This window comes from Bidens hawaiensis, unplaced genomic scaffold, assembly GCF_021521415.1.
Source record: "Bidens hawaiensis isolate Kalapana, Puna unplaced genomic scaffold, B.hawaiensis_p1.1 tig00003540_1, whole genome shotgun sequence".
Taxonomy (NCBI): domain Eukaryota; kingdom Viridiplantae; phylum Streptophyta; class Magnoliopsida; order Asterales; family Asteraceae; genus Bidens; species Bidens hawaiensis.
In genome coordinates, this window is record NW_027491200.1 from 404,500 (window position 1) to 423,265 (window position 18,766).

Consider the following 18,766-nt stretch of genomic DNA (forward strand, 5'->3'; position numbering starts at 1 on the left):
ATGGGTGCAATTCCACTGCTCTTGTCGATCATAATTCTTCTTTAATGCCCTTTCCATGCTCGCACCCATGAAAGTTTGTTGATCAAACATGGTTTGGGAATATTCGGACCAATTCCCAAACGTGGGTGGTCTTTGTCTTTCTACCACCTCTTGCATCGTTCCTTGATAAGCCCAATTCGAATCATACGGCCTGTGTGCATAGTCAAATGCACTTCCCACATAACCCGATTGCGTACCCGCTTGCCTTCCATCCCAACTCGGTCCCGCTTGATCCGTTTCCATGTGAACTACAATTGGATTATCTTGATACGCCTCATCACCACTCACCTCATCTTCACTTTCCGGGTCATCCGCTTCACCCGCATTTAATGGTCTTGCATCTTCCTTCAACACTCTCCATCTTCTCCCATCACTCTTCAATTTATGATACCGTTCAGATTGGGAATATACCCAACCCGACCCCAAATGTGTGATGTCGAAAGGTTTGAACTTTTTGTAAGACCCCCTATCACCCGTTTGAATAGCACCATATTTCTTTAACAATGCCGTTATTAATCGACAATGCGGTATGATCTTCCGGTCCACACTGTTTCGGCTTATCCATACGTTACTCATTACCAAAAATCGGTATGAAATAAGCGGTAAGCCATGTAGCAACGTGTATAATATTGGAACTTCGGGATATCGTACCTCGACCATGTCACCCCGACATGGGATGACGTTATTGATGCTTATCGTTAACATCAATTTTGCTTCCATCTTCAAATTTTTTTGGTACAATTTCCCAGCGTATGTCCCGGGAAAAACAGATCATCTAACATGGTGTTCCACATCGGGTGCTCCTCGGGAAACAAATACAAATCATCCAAATCCGGGTACTTATACTGATTTTGCGGTTTACTATCAAACTTTGCCACCCGTCTCAAACTATCAAACAACATTTCCACTTGAACCCCATTCACAGTACCAATCAACCTGTTCTTTGATGGATGGTCACCTGTAACCCGTCGTAGAGTAGCCATCCATTCTTGAATTTCTATATCAAATAAGTTAGATGATTCGTTGTCCCAACACTTTAAAGCTGCTTCCCAACCCAATGCTCTGAATTTATCGGTAACCCCAAATGGCCCAAAATCCTCTTCTCTAACTTCTTTTTCGCAAATAAACGCATCAGTTCATTGTCTCAACGTGTTCATTTGATCATGGAAGAGCTCCGCTTGCCATTCTTGAGGTTGATTTGCTAAAGACCCTGACCTCCAGATTGGCTTTTCCCTTATTTGATCTTCTTTCTCTTTTTCCATCTCTGCTTGAAGTACTCGTCTTCTTCTCTTTGGTTGTTCAGCCTGTTTGCTTGACGAGCCAACCGGTTCTTTCCCTTTTCGACCCATTCTGAACACACAAACAACAACAAAAGAGCAAGTTATTCACTTTTCAACCTTACACATCCCCACACTTGGTTAACATTATGATTGAAGATGCTACTTAGACAAAAAAAAAAATTTTCAAAAAAAATTTTTGCATTATGTCCCCTATGTAGCTAATAATTTGCCCATAATTATGTTCCAACTCATACTAATCATCTTCAACCATAACCCATTCAAACTCATTGTTCAGAAATTCAACAATTCAAGAAAGTGTGGTTAAAGAACAATTATGAACAACTTACAATTTCATTGAAATACACCATCAAGAATGACAATAAATTACATACCTTGATATTGTAGAGGACGAAGATGAACAAAACTTCAAAATACACCAAAACCCACAAAAATTCGGATTTGATTATCCAAAATCGACCAGCAAAACGAGAGATTCTCTCAAATACAGTGGTATAATTGAAAACCTTGTAAGATTCTAGCCAATTTAAACCCAATAATCAATTGATTTGGTTAAGAAACAAGAAAGTTATGATAGATGATGTATGGAGTTAGGGTTTGAAAGTTTGGAGAAGAAGAGGATCTTGGTGGAATGAATGGTGAAAAAGATAGAATCTAGTACGTGTGGTGTAAAATAAACTTTTTTTATATATATAACTCGAAGCCCGGTCTCCCAGCTCCAGGGTCCACCGTAAGCTACGGTGAACACCGTAGCCTACGGTGGCCTTGGTTCAAAAAATCCTACCGTACGACAGAGTGTAGCTAGCGTAGCTTTTTTCAACCCCACCGTAGCTTACGGTACCTACCGTAGGCTACGGTGGCCCCTGTAGGTTTTCAAATTTTTTTTTAACGAAATAGAATTACAACACGAGAACCTACAAAAACCAAAATATCAAAAATTACCCACCCCCCGTGAAAAATCTGAGTTGTCCCCAACACGGTAAAGAAAATTGTTTAAAAATTTCCCACACTTGAGTCGAACTTACTTAAGACGAGCATGGTAATTTTTAAAACCAAACTTAAGAGAAACTTAATTAACCTAAACTAAAATATATAACATACCTTGGCTTTTTAATTTGTTTCCTCATCCGGTGAGCGTAACAAGTAACTCACCCGATCCACATCGAGCATATTGATGTTCTTTCCTTCCAACTACGGTTTCAGGCTATGACCGTTCACCACTTGTTTTGTTTGCTCTTGAACATCTTCGATCTCCACATCACCAAACTGTCCCACTTTTGTAATGACATATGGGCCCATCCACTTGCTCTTTAACTTGCCCGGGAACAACTTTAACCTTGAATTATACAACCACACCTTTTAACCCACTTCAAAAGTCCGTTTTCTCAACTTTGTATCATGGACTTTCTTTTGTTTGTCTTTGTACGCGGAAGCACATTCAAACGCTTCATCCCGGATTTCCTCGATCTCATTCAACTTCAACTTTCTCAATTCACCCGCTTCCTTATAATCTTCGTTGACATTCTTGATCGCCCAAAACGCCTTATGTGCCAACTCCATTGGTAAATGACACCCTTTCCCATAAACTAACTGATAAGGATTTGTGCCAATAGGAGTCTTGTAGGCGGTCCGATACGCCCACAGTGCATCATTTAACTTGGAAGACCAATCCTTCCTATCGACCCGCACCGTCTTCATCAAGATTTCTTTGATTTAGCGATTGGACAATTCAACTTGTCCACTTGTTTGTGGATGATAAGGAGTAGCAATTCGGTGATTCACATTGTACCTTTTTAGAAGCTTCCCAAAGTTGAAGTTCTTGAAATGTGACCCACCATCACTTATAATAACCCGTGGGATGCCAAACCGAGCAAAGATGTTTGATTGAACGAATTTACAAACTACCGAATGGTCATTTGTTCTTGTTGCTACCGCTTCTACCCACTTGGACACATAATCAACTGCAACCAAGTTATATAAAAATCCATTCGAGTTTGGAAACGGGTCCATAAATTCAATTCCCCATACATCAAAAATCTCTAACATCAAAATCGGTTGCAATGGCATTTCATCCCGTTTCGAGATACTACCCAACTTTTGGCAATTCAAGCAATGTTGGGCATACTCACTTGCATCTTTAAAAATCGTGGGCCAATAAAACCCACATTGGAGCAACCGATAACCCGTCTTTTGACCACTAAAATGACCTCCACACACCGATGCATGCGCATGAGTCAAAACTTCCCATACCTCGGAATCGGGAATACACCTCCTTATCATTTGATCCGAACCAATCTTAAACAAGTCCGGTTCATCCCAAATATATTGTTTCACTTGGGCCATCAACCGTTGCCTTCTTTTCTTCACCCATGACTTGGAATTGACCCCGTTGCTAGATAATTCACAAAGTGGGCATACCACGGTGTAGTCGACATGGCTAACAAATGTTCATCGTGAAACCGTTCGTTTATCACCATCGGGTCATCAACACCCTCTAACGGAATTAGGGATAGGTGATCCGCCATGACATTTTCACACCCCTTTTTATCCCGAACCTCTAAATGAAACTCTTGCAAAAGCAACACCCATCTAATTGACCGTGCTTTTGCATCCTTCTTTTCCATCAAATATCGAACCGCACTATGGTCCGAATAAACAATCACTTTACTCCCCCAAATATACGAGCGAAACTTATCCAAAGCATACACCACCACAAGCAATTCTTTTTTGGTGGTTGTATAATTAAGTTGCGCTTCGGATAATGTTTTACTCGCATAATAAAATGACCACCGGTTTTTTATCAACTTGTTAACCCAATACCGCTCCGATAGTATTATCACTAGCATCACACATGATCTCAAACGGCTTTGACCAATCCGGTGGTTGTAGAATGGGAGCTTTCACCAACTGTTCCTTCAAAACATTAAATGCTTGCACACACTCATTAGTAAAATCAAAAGGAGCATCTTTTAATAATAAATTACATAAAGGTTTTGTGATAACACTAAATCCTTTAATAAATCTTCCATAAAAACCCGCATGCCCCAAAAATGACCTTACCCCTTTAATGTTTTTAGGTGGAGGTAAAGATGATATTACCCGAACCTTTGCCTTATCCACTTCCATTCCCCTTTCCGATATCACATGACCCAACACGATACCCTCTTGCACCATGAAGTGACTTTTATCCCAACTTAGAACTGAATTTGTCTCAACACACCTTTTTAAAACCTTTTCTAATTCATTGAGACAATTTTCATAAGTTGGACCAAAAATGGAAAAGTCATCCATAAATATCTCGAGTGACTCCCCGACCATATCCGAAAAAATACTCATCATACAACGTTGGAATGTGGTCGGGGCATTACACAATCCGAATGACATTCGCCAAAAAGCAAAAGTGTCATACGGACAGGTGAAAGTGGTCTTGTGTTGGTCATCCGGGTGAATGGCAATTTGGTTATAACCCGAGTACCCATGGAAAAAACAGTAATACTTTTGACCCGATAATTTTTCAATAATTTGGTCAATAAAAGGTCATGGAAAATGGTCTTTAGATGTGGCGGCGTTTAATTTACGATAATCAATGCAAACTCGCCACCCGGTGACCGGTCGGGTGGCAATTTTTTCACCGCTTTCCTCTTTAATTACTTGTATACCTGCTTTTTTTGGTACCACCTGTGTAGGACTTACCCATGCGCTATCCGAAATGGGATAGATGATTCCCGCATCCAACCACTTTACTACCTCTTTCTTCACAACTTCTCTCAAATTGGGATTCAACCTTCTTTGAGTCTCTCGGGTTGGTTTTGCCTCGTTGTTGGTGATGATTTTGTGCATAACTATAGATGGACTAATGCTTTTTAAATCGGCAATTGTCCAACCTATGGCAGCCTTGTTCGCCTTCAACACCTTCAACAATTCTTGTTCTTGGGCCTCTTCCAAATTAGATGCAATAATGACCGGTAATGTGTCATTATCCCCCAAAAACGCATACTTCAAGTGGCTTGGTAAATCCTTCAATTCCAACTTTGGTGGACTTTCCAATGACGATTTTGTACCCGAATCAATCACAGCTGGCAGACTTTCAATTTGATGAGTCCATGGTGGTCGTCCTTCTTTAACCGCCAACACGTCTTGATTTTTCTCTTCCATCCTCAATGCACAAAGATGTACATGTTCAGAGAAATCACAAACACATGCTTCCAAAGCATCATCCTCATAATCGTGAGGTTCACACGTGTCAACAATATCTGCCATGAAACACTCATCACCACATAAAGCATTAGATCCATTAGTGAACACATTTAATCTCATTTTACTATTTTCAAAAGCCATATCAACTGTGCCTGAGCGACAGTCAATAATAGCATGAGCGGTGTTTAAAAACGGTCGACCCAATATAACATTTTGTTGTTGAGTTGAATCAACCGATGAGTAGTATAAGACCAAAAAGTCAACCGGATAGTAAAATTCTTTATCTTTTACTATCACATCCCACACAATTCCTCTGGGAAGTTTATGGAACAAATCGGCTAACACAACCGTTATCTCAGCTCGTTTTAAAGGACCAAAATCATATTGGTCGTATAAACCCCCCGGAAGAATACTTACTCCGGCCCCAAGATCTAGTAACGCCTTAGACATTTGAAAATCGCCTAGTTGAATGTTAATTAAGGGCGTCCCCGGATCTTGAAGCTAAGGAGGAAGATCTCCTTTTAAAATAGCACTCACCCGCTCAGTTAAATCCACTCGTAGAGGCACTTTTGTTGCCTCTTTTGAGTGCACAATTCTTTCAAAAATTTTGCATATGCGAGTACTTGCTTAATTGCCTCAAGTAGAGGTTAATTTACCTTTACTTGTTTAAAAACTTCCCACGTCTCTTCTTTTTGAGGACCTCTTCTGGAAATTATATTCTTCTTACCTGGGTCAAGTAAAGCCGAAGGAAATGGAACCACCTTTGGTTCTACTTGCTTATTTTCATCGTTTACATTTGAAGTTTGACCCGGATTTTTTAACGGTTTTTCAAAAGTGACATGTTTAGTGAGTTTATTTGTTACTATTTCATCATCACTTTCGTTACCGGTAATATCCTCAACTTCCCCATCAACCACACCCGGTGATAAATCTTTTTTATATTCTTTACCACTTCTTAAAACACTAACGTGATTAATAGGAACATTACGAGAAGAGTTATGAGAAGGATTTACCTTTGTGTCGCTTGGCAATTAACCTTTTTTCTTCTTCAACTCGGACACTTCAGTTGCGAGTTGACCCATTTGTGTAGTCAAAGATTGGATGGCCTTATCTCTTACTTCATCCTTTTGCATTCGCGCCTCATCAAGTTGATTTCTTCGTTGCATGTCTTGTTGCATCAACTTCAACATGTCCATAACCTCATTACCACTCGATGAACTTTGACCCGTTGACCCACCTTGACCGTCACCCCCTTGACCTTAAAATCCTTGATTATTCCCACCATGATAATTACCTTGGTTATTATATTGTTGGCGAGGGCCATAATTGCTATGATTTCCTTGAAAATTCGGGTTAGATTGAGTGGCCGGATTTCCATAATGAAAATTCGGGTGATTCCTTAACCCGGGTGGTAGGTGTTGGAGTTCATGTTGTAATTTCTACCACCTCCCCCTTGGAGTGCATTCACCTCTTCTACCGGTGCTTGACCTACCGTACATACCTCTGTTGCATGACCCAATTCGTTACAATTTGTACAAACATTGATGACTTGATTAGTGGTTTGTACATTTCCTTCTTCCACGGCTTGCACTTGCGGTTTACCAATCGCTGGTCTCACTCTTCTACCGGTTTGAGCCTTTCTCTTTGAAGTAACCGCCATTTATTTCAAATACCCAATCGTCTTGTTCATAATTGGTACCAAATGTACCATTAGTGATCAACCGCAAATCCCGTTCATCCTCCATACTCAAACCCTCATGAAATGCATTCAACAACTCTGTTAGTGCACGGTTTTGCGTCTAAAGTCTTTGTATTTAAAGTTAACGTTTTGTTAATGTTTCTTGTAATAATAGTTTTATTTATTAACCAGTTCGCTAAGTTAAAGGCTAGTTCGCTAGGGGATGTTAGCGAACTATCCAAGTAATGTATACCTTCCTGGTTCGCTAGAAATTTTAACGAATCAGGGGGTGCTTCGTTATGGTTATTTATGTAACGAAGGGGAAGCTGGTTCGCTAGGGGATGTTAGCGAACCAGATTACCCTCTATATATATTGAACTACTGTCCACTTTTAAGATAAGTTTTTGAGTTAATTAACGAATGGTTGTCCAAACTCTCTCTCAAGCTTCACCTAATATTATACAGATAATATATTGATAATAGATATACATAAATAACACTGAATCAATGTTAATTATGAGCTAGATCCTTAATCGTATTAATAGTATAAACACATATCTGAGATCTGTTAGTGGTTATTGTTATTGATACGAATCATACGGGTTCCAACAAGTGGTATCAGAGCTGTTGGCGCTCTTACACTTGATTTGGTTTGATATTGTTATCGTTTTTATTAATTTTTCTGTTTAAGCGTTTTTGAATCTATTTATGGTTAAATTGTTTGAATTATGAACAATTTGGACTGAATTTGGGTTGATTAAGGTATTGGTAAGGATTTGTGAGGTGGAATTGAGGTTTGAATTGGATCTGTGTGGATTGGTTTTGGATTCGGTTTAAGTCCGAAACAGGGGATAGTTTTTGGTGTAATTGAATTGGTTTAGGATGTTAATCGGTTACGAGGTTTAGTATACTGGATTCGGAATTGGTTTACGAGGATATTGGTAGGTCGATTGTGCGATTTGGTTGAACAACGAAGTCGTATTACGGATTTAACAATTCTGGGTTTCTGGGTTGATGTTCATAATTTTCTGGAAATTCACTTTGAATGTTTGAAGATTTGAAGATTCGAAGATGAATCTGATTCGTTATCATCTTCCTGGTGTTTCGCTATATGTTTATTCGTGATTATTCGTGATTCATTATCAAATTTGTTACTTCGTTACCTTATTCGTTAGCCAGTTAGTGTGAGTTATTGGTTCGTGTTATCTAGTTCGTTATCTAGATTAACCGATTCGTGTGACACGCGTCCACGTTGGGATTTGTATCAAACAACCTTTGCCACATGGCATAAGGTGTCAGAGTTTGTTACAAACGGTTGTAACAACCTGATTCACTATAGTGTGATTCGCTAATCCACTGTAGCTGATTCGTTAAGTATTCCTTAGTGATTCGCTAAGTTTATTTTGGCGATTCGTTACTGATTACTATCTGATTCGCTAAACTAATCCTTTGTGATTCGTTTGGTCAATTCGTTAAGTTGACTTGTGATTCGCTAAACCTTCATCTCATTCGTTATATGTTTCGCCATTTTGTCAATCTTAATCTTGTTAAGAGTTGATTTGTTAAACACTGTTCACAGTTCGCTATAACTGTTCACAGTTCGCTATAACTGTTCACAGATTGTTAAATTTTATTTGTTACACCCTTTAAATTTTTGAAACTTTTCAAAGATGGCCGGTATGTATGCATTAGCGTCTCAAAACATGTTAATGCAACGGACGTTGCAACTTGATACCGAGATAGGTTCGCATTCTAAATGTCCAAGATTGATGAAGTTCAGTGACTTTGCCAAGTGGGAACCTCGGTTTCGTGCACATTTGGGATCTGTTCATCCTGATTGCTCTTACTGTCTTGATGAAGTTTATGTGGCACCAATGATTGGTGATGATACTATTGGATATACTCCTAAAGTTGTTTCTCAATATTCACAAGAAGAGAAGAAAGCTTTAGAAATCGAGATAAAAGCCTATTCTACGCTTACTATGGCATTACCAGAAAATATCTTTCATCAAGTTGGTAGTATCAAGAGATGTGCGTCTTTATTTCAACATCTGCGTATGAGAAGTATGGGAAACACAGTTGAGAGTAAGAAAGTGATGCTCAAGTTTCAGTTTCGAAACTTTAATTTATTGAAGGGAGAAACAGTTGAAGAAATGACTACTAGATTTAGTCATTTAATTGCTGAAATGGACAAGATGAAAATGGAGATTTTTGAGAGGGATAAAATTGAAACTATTAAGAGTGTGCTTCCAAGTTCTTACTCAACATTTCTAATGGTCTTGAAAGAAAATGACTATTTCTTGAATGAAGACTTGACGGCACTTGAATTTTTACAAAAGATCGAAGCCAGAGAGTATGATCTTAAGTGTCAAAAATCCTCCAAAGAAAATCAAGATCCAGCTTTCTATGGTGGAAGTATGCCTCTTAGTTCAACGATCTCTCCAATCACTGCTTTTCTTACTCATGCTGCAAGTGAACAAGAATCAACTATGGTTAATGATCCAAAAGTTTGTTTTTACTCTGCTGGTAATTCGGGTGGTTCTAGAAGTTCAACTAATACAAATCCATTTGCTACACCACCTAGTGTTAATATGAAGGAAGCTGAGCAAAACTTTGCTTTTCTGACGGCTTTTATGTCATCATATGAAAACTTAGTGAGTAGTAAGATTGCCACAAGTGATTTAACAGATGAGGACTATGATCAGATAGATCCAGATGATCTAGAAATCATGGATTTAAAATAGAACATGGCTATGATCATCCGTAAAGTTAAAAGATTCATGCAGAGAACTGGAAAAGATCTTCCAGCTTTAAACAAGAAGTTGTGATTTGACAAATTAAAAGTAAAGTGTTATAATTGTCAAGAATTTGGGCATTTCGCGAAGGAATGTGACAAACCAAGGAAAGAATACACTGGTTCTCGTGGTCAAAATCAAAATGCTTCTTCTTCTTCATGAGGAAGTGATGCTGAAAAGAAACCATCTTCTTCTTCAACACAAGCAATGTTAGCAGATGGAACCGACTGGTCACAACGGTTACTATGCAATGATGTTCAAGCAAATTTGGCTATGTTTGGGTTACATAAAGATTGTCAAGATGCAACTGGTAGTGAGATGTCTTCTGATAATGATTCTGGATCTGATTCTGATGACTCTCACGACAAGTCTTCCAAATCAATATTTGCTTGCATGGCCAAAATCAATGAGGTTAGTAACTCTATTTCTGCTACTTCATCTGTTAAGGTATCATGTGTTGACTGTGAATCTAACAAATCTAAGTTAGAAGTTTTAAAAATCAAAATGATAGTCTAATAAGAGAAATTGCTTCTCTTAAGGATACTTATCGACAATCTCTTGAGTCTTAAATGAGATCTCGAGAAAAGATTGAAGCATTGTCGACAAGTAACCACGATCTCAAGGCTGAGTTATCTGTGAAGATAACAATTAATGAACAAAAGTTTCAAGAAATATTGAAACATCGTTCTAAGATAACTGAGCTTGAGAATGAGGTTCTTGAGTTGAAAAACAAGTTGGGTAAATTTCGAAATTCTTCATTTTTGTTAAATGAAATTATCGAATTTTCTAGAAAACAAAAGGACTCCAAGAAAGGTATTGGTTTTGTTGAAATTCCACCACCTTTTCATAATGATTATAAAATTAATCCTTTTGCAAGAAAAGAAGAGGATTTGATTCAAAAAGAATCTGTGATTTCTGAAAAATCTAAATTGGTTAAACCTGAAATTGTCAAACCCCAAGTTGCTCCTCAAAAACCTCATGTGGAAAGTAAAAAGGTCCTTGTTGAAAATGTTGATAAAGTGATTATTGAAGATGTGTTTGAACCTGAGATAATACACAGGAATAAGAACATTCCTAGTTCTAATCATATTCTTTGCGAACCTCAAGAGTTTGAGGAAGTTGTGTATGGCTCATTCAAATCTAAAGTGAACAAGGAAGAAACTGTGAAAACCAAACCAGTGAGGGCAAAGAAGTCAGTTAAACCAAAGATTTCTGACGAGGACTTAATGCATTTCATTAATCCTCCGAGTTCTAAGTCTTCATCGGCTAGAGTTTTGTTGGTACATAGATGTCAGTAGTTCATATGTATAAAGTCTGTAATCGAGTCTGTAATATTGTTTATGTAATTGTTTGTGTAACAGCGAAGTTGTTGACAAGTTCGCTTAGGCGAACTTGTTAACCAAGCGAAGTTGTTGACAAGTTCGCCTAGGCGAACTTGTTCAACGAGCGAAGTTATTGACAACTTCGCCTGAGGCGAAGTTGTTGTGTATTTAAGTAACCTACGGGTTACTGTTTCAGTGTTGGTCATTTTAGGTTTTGGTTGATCGAGTTCAGTTACGTGTGAGTCTATTGACGTGAGTCTGTAAGCATCTCGGTTTGAGTTATCAATATAACGTGTGGTTGTTCGTATTGTGTGTACGTGTGTTCGTGAGCTAATATTCTGATTATGGAGAATTGTTGATGACGAAGATGAGGAAGATGATGAAGAGGAGGCAGTACAGCTGGTGCGAAAGCGCTCAAGAAGGGAAACGACAGGTATGGGTGTAGGAGCCGGAGAGACTTCAAGGTTTGCACGTTTTGCTCCACCTACCTTGTCTGGTATGTCCCTTGTTCCTACCTCTATGCAGGTATCGAGTACAAGCGCTACGGTTGTTCCCGTAGTGGCTACATCGTCGGCTGACATTCCACAGATCACAGCCGTCCAGACGTCGGCTCCAGAAATTGTGTCTTTACCACCTCAAACGCGTACTCCACCGGTGGTAGTAGCACGATTTGTTGAGTCTACAGTCACCACTACTGCAGGAGTATCGGGTACGGTACCACCTGCGGACACGCCCAGTTCTGACTCGGATCGGATAGCTTCACTAGAGCGGATTGTAGCTGAGCAGTCAAAGACTATTCAAAGCCTAGTGGAAGCAAATCAACTGCAGGCATCCCTCCTGGCTGAGCACGGGAAAATAATAGATGCCTTGAAGGTTTTCTTGGCATCTCAGGGGGAGATGAGCTGTAGAGGAGATGAGTTGAGGACCAAGCGTCGAGAAGACCGAGACGATGATCCCAATGCACCGGAAGGTGCAGGTGGTGAGCTGCCAAGAACCTCACAAGCTCTTGGGGCTTCCACAACTGAGGGGGAGTCTACCGAAGCGGCTGGTGGTGATGATGACGTGATCGATGCGCTGAAGGAACTTGATGATGACATGTTCAGCGACGATGTATTATTTGATGAAGATGTTCTGCCAATCAGTGAGATTGAAAAGATTGGTGCAGAAGTTATTGTTGAGGATGTGATAGAGGAAGGAGAGATTGTGGTTGAAAATGTCGAGCACGAGATCCCTGAAGTTGAGAAAGCCGATGTGAGGGCTGAGATGGATGAGACTACTGAGTGGGAGGAGCAGCCTAGGTGGAAGGAAGGCTGTGCTCATTGGTTTATCAAGACCAAGAAGCCTGCTGTTCCAGCCATGTTCAAGAAAAGCTATAACATTAAAGGCTATGCTGAGGCGAAGAAGGGAATCATCTGTTGGATTTATGATGAACAGATCAAGTTATTTGTGGTAAAACGTTATGATGGCATTCAATACTTCAAGAGAATGTTGAGATCTTTCAACACGTTGCCGGAATGCGAGGTGAAAGATTTGGGCAGATTGGGCCTGATAAACAGAAGTAACAACAATATGGCAAGAATGATTGAGAAGATTGTGTGGAAAGAAGGCGTAAAAGAAAAGAAGTTTGAACTATTAAAGCCACAGAAGGGAAAGCTCGTGGAGGATACAGAGAGGGGATTGAGAGCAGATGGCAAGCCATGGATGATGATGAAGTACAAGCCGATCCGATGCATCGAGGAGGTTCCAATGAAGAATATGCCTCAAGATGTGTTGAAGAATCTAAAATGGTGGTACGTTGATTGCCAGACTGCTGAAGCCGTGGTGGAAGACGAAGATGAACAAGAAGTGCTGAGGGTGTATGACCCGATGCATCTTGTTAACTTATCGAAAGCTGATTTGCAAGCGTTGAACGAAAAGAAGATATTCTATATTCCTGCTTGGAAGGATGAAGCAAGGAAATATCAGCGAGTAGTCACGGTGTGTGTTAGAGAAGGAGTGCACGCATGAAGATACAGGATTACAAGACACAAGCTACGAAGATCAAGATATGAAGCTACTGCCAAGGGGGAGTCTGTTGGTACATAGATGTCAGTAGTTCATATGTATAAAGTCTGTAATCGAGTCTGTAATATTGTTTATGTAATTGTTTGTGTAACAGCGAAGTTGTTGACAAGTTCGCTTAGGCGAAATTGTTAACCAAGCGAAGTTGTTGACAAGTTCGCCTAGGCGAACTTGTTCAACGAGCGAAGTTATTGACAACTTCGCCTGAGGCGAAGTTGTCGTGTATTTAAGTAACCTACGGGTTACTGTTTCAGTGTTGGTCATTTTAGGTTTTGGTTGATCGAGTTCAGTTACGTGTGAGTCTATTGACGTGAGTCTGTAAGCATCTCGGTTTGAGTTATCAATATAACGTGTGGTTGTTCGTATTGTGTGTACGTGTGTTCGTGAGCTAATATTCTACGTCCGTAACGATCTACACAGGGATTCCGCACCTGTGTATATCGGGATATCTCGTGTGATCCGTCAGGGAACTTACAATTGGTATCAGAGCATTTGCTCGATTGTGTGGTTCGGGATATTCACGCGGGTGTAGAATTCGTTTCATTTCGGGTGTTACCGAGACGAGTTTGTGGTGTTTTTGCTCATTCTAGCTTCCTACCAGTGTGTTTAAGCCTTCAAATCGTCAAAATCGTCGTTAAAATCCGTTTTTCAGATCTGCAGAAAGTTCAAGTTCGTCAGGCGAAGTTGCTGTTCATCAGGCGAAGTTGCCGTCAGGATTCGTAGGGTTTCAGCGAAGATATAAGGAGAAGCGAAGTTATTCATAACTTCGCCTACCTCCTCAACTTCGCCTAACTCAGCGAAGTTCTTCTCAAGTTCGCCTCGTTCAGCGAAGTTCTCTTCAAATTCGCTTACTTTCTAAGTTCGCTTATCCTAAGCGAAGTTGTTCTCAACTTCGCCCATTTACGCGAATTTACAAAGGATCCAGCGAAGTTTTTACTTAAGCGAAGTTATACTTAACTTCGCCTACAGTACTATTTCGAAGAAATTTTTCTAACTTCGCCCATTTCAGAATTTATTCGGGTTTCTTAGTCTTCAAGAAGGATGTCGTCAATCAACATTTCAGAGCTTGTCAAGATGGAAGTTGAAGCAGGGTCAGCCACAAAGGCCCCAAGATTGCTAAAAGGAACTGACTTTGTTGCGTGGAAGGATCGGTTCATACAGTATGTTAAGTACCAGGGTGCAAAAATGTGGGTATGCATCCAAGATGGATATATTCCACCAATCATGCAGTATGAGGGTCGAGACCAAATAAAGAAATACAGTAAAATGGAAGAGGAGGAGAAGAAGATGTACGAAGCCGAAAGCAAGGCTCATGCTGCAATCACAATGGCTCTTCCGCAGGAGATCCTCCATACATTCAGAAAGTATACATCGGCTAGAGAGCTTTGGGAAGCTCTTGAGAGCAGATTCGAAGGAAATGTAGGCATTCGGGCCTCAAAGATAAAGCTGCTTAAAACTCAATTTTCAGTCTTTAAGTACTTAAAGAACGAATCTCTTGATGATATTATCACTCGATATTATCATCTCATGACTGAATTGAGTAACTACTCCATTTCCTACCGAGAGGAAGAGATTGTAGAAAAACTTCTCGATGCTCTCTCACCAAAATGGGAGATGTATACTGTATTAATGAGAGAAGACAAGGACTTCTCTACTTATGATCTTGAAACCGCTGTCAACAAGCTCAGAACTTTTAAGCTTAATATGGTGAGGAAAGAATCATCTATGGATCAGGTTCAAGATCCAAGCATGTATGGTGCGAAAGTGAACTCCAATACAAGTTCAAAAACTGACTCTGCCGCCTACTACTCGAAAGGTGAGTCGGGTGCCAATTCTTCACAGGAGGGGCATGTGTCAGTAAATTCAAATGGGGATGTTTGCTTTGTTGCAAGTGGATCAAGTGGTACTCAACAGACAGCAAGCCAGAGTGGTGGATCTTCAAGTTCCTCAAGCAATAATTACTCAAAGATGCCAATGAGCGTCAAATCTGTTGAAGAGCAGTTTGGCCTCTATGCTTCATTTATTGCTTCATACGAAAACTATATTCAAGGAAAAGTAGTTGATCCGGCAATGCTAGATGAAGACTATGACCAGATCGATGCTGATGATCTGGAGGAGATGGATTTACAATGGCAGATGGCCATGATAGTGAGGCGAGTGAAGAAGTTCATGGGGAAGACGGGGAGAAAGTTTGTTGGTGGCAGGCCAGGGTTCGACAAGTCCAAGGTAAGGTGCTATAACTGTCAACAAAACGGGCACTTTGCCAAAGATTGCAGAAACGAGAGAGTTGAGTGTGGTCAGGGCCGGTCTCCACAGCACACTGGAAGTACTAAAGAAGTCAATGCCATGCTGTCCAGAGAAGCCGGTGAATACAACTGGAACCTGCATTTGAATGAAAATAATGAACAGGCAAATATGGCTAAGGTTGAGAATGAAGAACGTGAGAAGACTACAGGAGAAGAGAAAGCTACTGGTAAGGAAAAAGCTTTCATGGCAGATAACAATGATCAAATCTCCGAGGTAAGTTCTAAATCGTTTTGTACTAAATGTGAGAATTTGTCTGAGCAACTTGCTACCATGACTGATCAGTATGTTCGTTTAGATGCTGAATTTAAAACTCTTAAAGAAGATCATCACTTCACAAAAGCAAGAGAAAACAGTTACAAAGTTAAAATTAAAGCATGTGAAAAAGATGTTAAAAGCTTAAAAACTAAACTTGCTGAGAAAATTGAAGTTATTGATCTTATTTATGAGGTTTTAGAAGAAAAGACTAAACTGATTGCTGAACGTGAAAAGCAGATTGCTGACCACCAGGTGAAAGTGGTGGAACTGTACCGAAATCTGGAGCAGTTCCGAAATTCCTCAGCTATTCTTGATCACCTTGTTTGTGATCAAAGTACCTCTACAAAGAGAGGAGGAATTGGTTATCACGAGGTTCCACCACCGTATAACCATAATTACACTTTTAACCCTAGTGTACAGAAATCTGCTGATTTTGAAGTTCCTCAGACAGTTCCTATCAAGGTTACAAGTAAAGATTCAAGTGTTAGTAGTGACGAAACGAGTTTGCCTGTTTCAAGTGTAAATATTTCTGTTACGAGTCCGGTCTCATCGGATTCGGATAAGTTGTCCGAATCTGGTAAGACAAAAGAGAAGGTAGTGTTACCCACTGGTGGAGATAAAGATAAAACTTCTAAAAAGAGTACTCCACTCAACCCGTACGTCCCACCTTATGTGAGACGAACGGCTGGTAACACTGCCTCTACATCCAAAACAACATTTGAAAAGAAAATGGAGTATAGGTGTTGTTTTAGATGTAATAAGGTAGGACATCTTGTTGCAGATTGTCCTCTGACGCCAAAATTCAGAGGTGGGAGGCCTATTAAAACTGAGCATAAGTCTACTGGTAATTTTAATACTGTTAAAAATGAAAACCCTTTAAAGTTTCAAAATATAACTAATTCAGGTTTTCACAGAAACAAACCTCAGTTTTACAATGCTAATCACCAAACCGTAAGATATAATACTTTCAATACACATAGGTTTGGAAAGCCTCATAATCAATCTCCAATGAGATTTCCTACTAGGACTGACAGGAATTATTCAAATGCTAACTTCGGAAAGCAGAAGTACGGGATGTATAGATCCAAGACCAATTGGTCTTGGGTCCCTAGATTCTAATCATTTGCTTTATTGTGCAGGAACAGTTGAACAGGGCTGCCCACAGTCTTTGGATTATAGATAGCGGCTGTTCCCCGGCACATGACGGGCAACAAATACTTGTTGCATGACTTAAAACCTGTTCAGGGAGCCAGAGTTAGTTTTGCTGGTGAAAGTGGAGGAAGAATTACGGGAAAAGGAACGGTGTCCAATGGGAAGATGACACTTGAGAATGTGAATTTTGTGGAAGAGCTGAAGCACAATCTGCTGAGTGTGTCGCAGATTTGTGATAAGGAGTATACTGTTCACTTCACGAAGAATGAGGCGATCGTGTTGAAGCCTGGTTTTCAGATACCAGAAGAGTGGATAGTGATGACAGCTCCACGTGATACAAATACATATGTGATGGATATGAGGTCTACTGAAATGGCCTTGGGAGAATCATGTTTGTTGACAAAAGCAAGCGAATCAGAATCCGAACTATGGCACAGGAGAATGGGGCACATTCATCTTCGGAAGATGAACCACATTGTCAAAAATGGGCTTGTGATGGGCGTTCCCTTGAAAAGTTTTAACTTTGAAGACAAATGTATTGCATGCAAGAAGGGAAAGCAACACAAGAAATCCCATCTCACCAAGAAGGTCAACTCAATTGCCAGTACTCTAGAACTGCTTCACATGGATCTCTTCGGTCCAGTGAATGTAAAAAGTCTAGGAGGTACTTCTTACTGCTTGGTGATCACTGATGACTACTCGCGATACTCGTGGGTATATTTTCTGAAATCGAAAGATGAGACGGCTCAAATGGTGAAGAGTTTGATTACTAAAGTTGAGAACGTCATGAGTAAATCAGTTAAGTTCATCAGAAGTGACAATGGGACAGAATTCAAGAATTTTGAAATGGAGATCTTCTGTCTTCAGAAAGGAATTGAACATCAATACAGCGCTCCGTATACTCCGCAACAGAATGGAGTGGCTGAAAGGAAGAACCGAACTTTAATTGAAGGAGCCAGGACTATGCTGGCAGATTCGAAGCTTCCTGTGATGTTCTGGGCTGAAGCAGTCGCTACAGCCTGCTATGTTCTGAATAGAGTGTTAACCGTTAAGAGACTTGGTAAAACTTGCTACGAGCTTATGCATGGAAGGAAGCCCAACTTGAGTGGTCTTGAACCATTCGGGTCTCCTTGTTCGATCTTGAAGACAAATTCGAAATTTGGAGAAGTAGCCGATGAAGGAATCTTAGTCGGTTACGTTGTTGGGACTCCCAACAGGCGTGTCTTCAATACTTCAACTTGCAAGGTGGAGGTGGTATGTAACACTGACATCACAAGTTACCAACCGCCAAAACCAAGCAATGGACCTGCTGAGCTTTTCGACTATGTTAAGCTTTTCAAGTCGTTTAACGTACCAGATTTGGAGATTTCTGAAGAAGAAGAAAGAGCTGCGACGAAGATGATGCTCGATGAGGAAGAAAATCTATTGCAAAGACAGCTGATTGAAAAATGTCAACCTTCCTCATCAAACACTATCGATACCCCTGCTGCCTCAACTGAAGAAGAATTTATCAATCCTTTTCACTCTCAGCATGAAACAACCATTGATGAGATCTCTTCTAATTTGGAAGATAATTTGCATGTCGGTTCTGTTCCGACCACGAGAATTCATAAAAATCACCCTTTGGATAATATGATTGGTGATGTGTCCTCAGGTGTACAA